Below are 5138 nucleotides of genomic sequence, written 5' to 3' on the forward strand. Positions count from 1 at the left end.
GGGAAGCTAGCCAGCAGCAGTCATTAATAAAATGCAGTCAACGAGACAATAACATTTCTACCAGAATGAAGAAGAAACAAGCTTTGGAACTACAATTGGTCTTGTGCTGGCACGATGACGTAGGTGGTGCTGCGTTGTAGAAAGAGAAGGGAAATCCCGAGAGAAAGTGTGTCTCTTCAAAGGATTTCCCTTCCTGCTACAACGCTCACCTAAGTGACGTCACCCTTAAGCAGTGCAAACCGAAACACCAATAAAAAAAACAGGGACATTTCTATGTTTAAGCCGGACACAGGTTAAAAACCCGGACATTTCATTAAATTGGAGAAAAGTGTTGGGACACCGGGACACTTCTCCAAAAACGGGGACCATCCGGGGAAAACCGGGACGTCTGGTCACCCTATGCTTGCTGCACACAAGTGCTGGAGGGAAGGGGGCCGGTGCGAGGGGGGGTGCAGGGCTTGAGCGAAGAGAGGCACCCCAAGTAGCCATATAATAAAGTGCAGCCTTACTGGTCAGTGGCCTCGCAGGCTGACCGTGTCCGATTTCACAGCGCTCACGCTCTCTTATGCAAAGCAGCCTTTAGAGACTGCTGGCGACCCCCGCCGCTTTCTGCTGGCCACACATGTAAAGAGAGGTCGGAAATGCTGGAGTCTCCGGACAGCAAACAGCGGTTGGAAAGGATCCAGCTGTGCAGGGAGACCCGCTGAGTCCTGGAAGCAGTTCATTGGCAGTGCTCTGAGATTCATCGTTTATGGTGGACTCCATGACAGATCACACGACGGCGCGTTCTGGGGTGGAGGCTGCTCTATGCTAATCACCAGCAGAACTCAGAGCCGCCATTGGCAGCAGAGAGCCAGACCCTGGTTGGGGGGGGCTTCAGGGGGTGCATGGGGGGGGGGGGCGCAGACCCGGACCCTGGGGGAGTGCAGCACTCCTTGGGGGGGGGCTTCAGGGGGTGCATGGTGGGCGCAGACCCGGACCCTGGGGGGGTGCAGAACTGGGGGGGCGCTTTCAGGGGGTGTATGGGGGGTGCAGCACTCCTGGGGGGGGATGAGGGGGCGCAGCACTCTCGGGGGGGCTTCAGGGGGTGCATGGGGGGCGCAGACCCTGGGTGGGTGGGCTTCATGGGGTGCATGGGGGAGCGCAGACCCAGACCCTGGGGGGGCTTCAGGGAGTGCATGGGGGGGCGCATGCATGGGATGGGCGCACACCCGTACCCGGGGGGGGGGGGGTGCAGCACTCCGGGGGGGGGGGAGGCTTCATGGAGTATATGAGGGGGCACAGCTCTGCTTCCAGCCCAGACTGAAGGGAGAGCGGCCCCTCCACCGGCGCGTGCACAGCCCGTCAACATGAGTTCAAATCACAGCCAAAGATTCGGGGGCCCGGGGTGTCTCTAGAGCCGCGCGCTTCAGAAACTCGCGAACCGGCCGGAGCCGCGGAGAGGGCAGGGGCAACTTCAGAGAAGGACAGCGCGGGTCATGACAAGTAACCCCCCCCAGTACTCGTTTAGGGTGGACACCTAGAGCGGCAGGCAGTGCGGGGTGTTCTCGAGTTCCATCCGGAGTAGATTTGTCTTTGCCAGTGCTGGTTTCTCATGGGTACCTGGAGTTGGAGTGATTGCGGGAGGGAGGTGGAGCTGAGGGCAGTGCAGGGTCATCCTGAGTTACCTCAGTAGTAGATTTGTCTTTGCCAGTGCTCGTTTCTCGTGGGCACCTGGAGTTGGAGTGATTGCGGGAGGGAGGTGGAGCTGAGGGCAGTGCAGGGTCATCCTGAGTTACCTCAGTAGTAGATTTGTCTTTGCCAGTGCTTGTTTCTCGTGGACACCTGGAGATGGAGTGATTGTGAGAGGGCAGGGAGGTGGAGCTGAGGGCAGGGCGGGCTGATCCTGAGTTACCTCAGTAGTAGGTTTGTCTTTGCCAGTGCTTGTTTCTCGTAGGCACCTGGAGTTGAAGTGATTGTGGGAGGGCCGGGAGGTGGAGCTGACGGCAGGGCGGGGTGATCCTGAGTTACCTCAGTAGTAGATTTGTCTTTGCCAATGCTCGTTTCTCGTGGGCACCTGGAGTTCGAGTGATTGTGGGAATGGCAGGGTCATCCTGAGTTCCCTCAGTAGTAGATTTGTGTTTGCCAGTGCTTCTTTCTCGGGGGCACCTGGAGTTGGAGTGATTGGGTGGAGCGCAGGGCGGGGTGATCCTGAGTTACCTCAGTAGTAGATTTGTCTTTGCCAGTGCTTTTTTCTCGTGGGCATCTGGAGTTGGAGTGATTGTGGGAGGGGCGGGAGGTGGAGCTGAGGGCAGTGTGGAGTGACCTCGAGTTACCTCAGTAGTAGATTTGTCTTTGCCAGTGCTTGTTTCTCGTGGGGAGTTGGAGTGATTGTGGGAGGGGCGGGAGGTGGAGCTGAGGGCAGTGCGGAGTGACCCAGAGTTACCTCAGTAGTAGATTTGTCTTTGCCAGTGCTTGTTTCTCGTGGGAAGTTGGAGTGATTGTGGGAGGGGCGGGAGGTGGAGCTGAGGGCAGTGCGGAGTGACCTCGAGTTACCTCAGTAGTAGATTTCTTTGCCAGTGCTTGTTTCTCGTGGGCACCTGGAGTTGGAGTCAATCAATCAGTTAATTTGTAAAGCGCACTACTTACCCGTAAGGGTTTCAAGGCGCTGGGGGGGGGGTGCTGCTGCTACTGGTCGAAAAGCCAGGTCTTGAGTTGTCTCCTGAAGGTCAGCAGGTCTTCGGTTTGTCGCAGGTTGAGGGGAAGGGTGTTCCAGGTATTGGTGGCACGGTGGGAGAAGGACCTGCCTCCGGATGTGGTTCTACGAATGCACGGGACCGTGGCCAGGGCGTGGTCAGCGGAGCGGAGTTTCCTGTTGGGTACGTAGAAGGAGAGTCGACAGTTGATAGGCTGGGCCGGTTTTGTGGAGTGCCTTATGTGCGTGAATCAGGAGCTTGAAGGAGATTCTTCTGTCCACGGGGAGGCAGTGCAGGTTCCTCAGGTGGGGGGTGATGTGGTCGCTGCGCGGGACGTCGAGGATCAGGCGTGCAGAGACGTTCTGGATTCTTTGCAGTTGTTTGATGAGCTTGGACGAGGCTCCGGCATAGAGGGCGTTTCCGTAGTCGAGTCTGCTGCTGACTAGGGCCTGGGTGACTGTTTTCCTAGTGTTTGTCGGGATCCATCTGTAGATCTTGCGGAGCATACGGAGGGTGTTGAAGCAGGTGGAGGAGACTGCGTTGACTTGTTTGGTCATGGTGAGTTTTGAGTAGAGGATGACTCCTAGGTTGCGTGCGTGGTCGGTAGGGGCCGGGGGGGTCCCCAGTGATGCGGGCCACCATGAGTCGTCCCATGCTGAGGGGTTGGACCCGAGGATGAGGATCTCCGTCTTGTCTGAGTTCAGCTTAAGTCGGCTTTCCATCATCTAGTCGGCGACGGCCTTCGTTCCCTGGTGGAGGTTGGATTTGGTGGTGAGAGGGTCCTTGGTGAGGGAGAGGATCAGCTGTGTGTCGTCGGCGTAGGAGATTATGTTGAGGTCGTGCTGTCGGGCGATGCGTGCTAGTGGTGCCATGTAGACGTTGAACAGCGTCGGGCGGAGGGAGGATCCCTGTGGGACGCCGCAGATGATCTCAGAGGCCTTGGACCGGAATGGGGGGAGGCGGACTCTCTGAGTTCTGCCGGAGAGGAAGGAGGTGGTCCAGTCCAAGGCCTCCCGGATCCCTGCGTCCTGGAGGCGCGTGCGTAGTGTGTGGTGGCAGACGGTGTGGAAGGCGGCGGAGAGATCCAGGAGGATGAGGGCCGCCGTCTCGCCGTTGTCTAGAAGGATCCTGATGTCGTCTGTGGCAGCGATGAGGGCGGTCTCGTGCTGTGGTTGCTGCGGAATACTGATTGGGAGGGGTCCAGGATGTTGTTGTCGTCGAGGTGACGGGTGAGCTGCATGTTAACTATCTTCTCGATGACCTTTGCTGGGAACGGAAGCAGGGAGATGGGCCGGAAGTTCTTGAGGTCGCTCGGATCCGCCTCGGGTTTCTTCAGTAGGGCGTTGATCTCTGCGTGCTTCCAGTTCTCAGGGAAGCTAGCGGTCTCGAAGGAGAGGTTGATGATGTTGCGCAGGTGGGGTGCGTTGGAATTGCCGGCTTTGTGGAAGATGTGGTGTGGGAGAGGGTCAGACGGGGGATCTGGAGTGGATTGTTCCCATGGTCTTGATTGTATCCTCGATGCTCACGTTGGCCCAGGTTGTCAGGGAGTCGTGGACGGTGGGGTGCAGTGGGTCCGGTGCGACGAGGCCCGCAGGGGTTGTCTGGGGTTTGAAACTGTCATGGATGTCGGTGATATTTCGGTGAAAGAAGGTGGCGAGGGAGTCGCACAGGGCTTGCAATGGCAGGATGTCGTTGGCGCTGGAGCTGGGGTTGGATAGTTCCTTCACGATGTTGAAGAGCTCCTTGCTGTTGTGTGCGTTGTTGTCAAGGCGGTCTGTGAAGGAGGTCCTTTTGGAGGTCCTTATGAGGTGGATGGCGTCTTTGTGGGCAGCGCGGCTTTCCGGCGTCTTGTCACTGTGCCATATGTTCTCCAATTTCCGGCAGGTACGCTTTGAGTCGAGGAGTTCCGGGGTGAATCAGCTGACTCTTTTGCTGGTGTTACTGTTGGTGGGTGTTTTCAGCGGGGCTACGGTGTTGGCGCAGTCGTCTATCCAGCGTCTGAGGGTGAGTGCACCATCGTCGGGGTTGGTGGGGTAGGTCGGTGGGTTGAGTGCGAGGCTTGTCTGTAGTTGTTCTTCAGTGACTTTGCCCCAGGAGCGGCGGGGGATCTGTAGGGTGCGGTGGTGTGTGAGGGGTTTCGGAAGGAGAAGTGGATGCAGTGGTGGTCTGTCCAGGTGAGTTCGGAGGCGTGGCTGAAGGTGACGTGGGGGCTTGAGGAGAAGATGGCATCAAGTGTGTGACCGGCGATGTGGGTCGGCGTTGTGACAAGCTGTTTTAGTCCGAGGTTGTTGATCAGGGTGGAGGAGTTGTTGTTGTTCTCCAGATGATAGCGATTGTGGGAGGGGCAGGAGGTGGAGCTGAGGGCAGGGCGAGGTGATCTCGAGTTACCTCAGTAGTAGATTTGTCTTTGCCAGTGCTTGTTTCTCGTGGGCACCTGGAGTTGGAGTGATTGTGGGAGCGGCA

Source organism: Triturus cristatus, chromosome 1_1 (genome assembly GCF_964204655.1).
Source record: "Triturus cristatus chromosome 1_1, aTriCri1.1, whole genome shotgun sequence".
In the NCBI taxonomy this organism is placed as follows: Eukaryota; Metazoa; Chordata; class Amphibia; order Caudata; family Salamandridae; genus Triturus; species Triturus cristatus.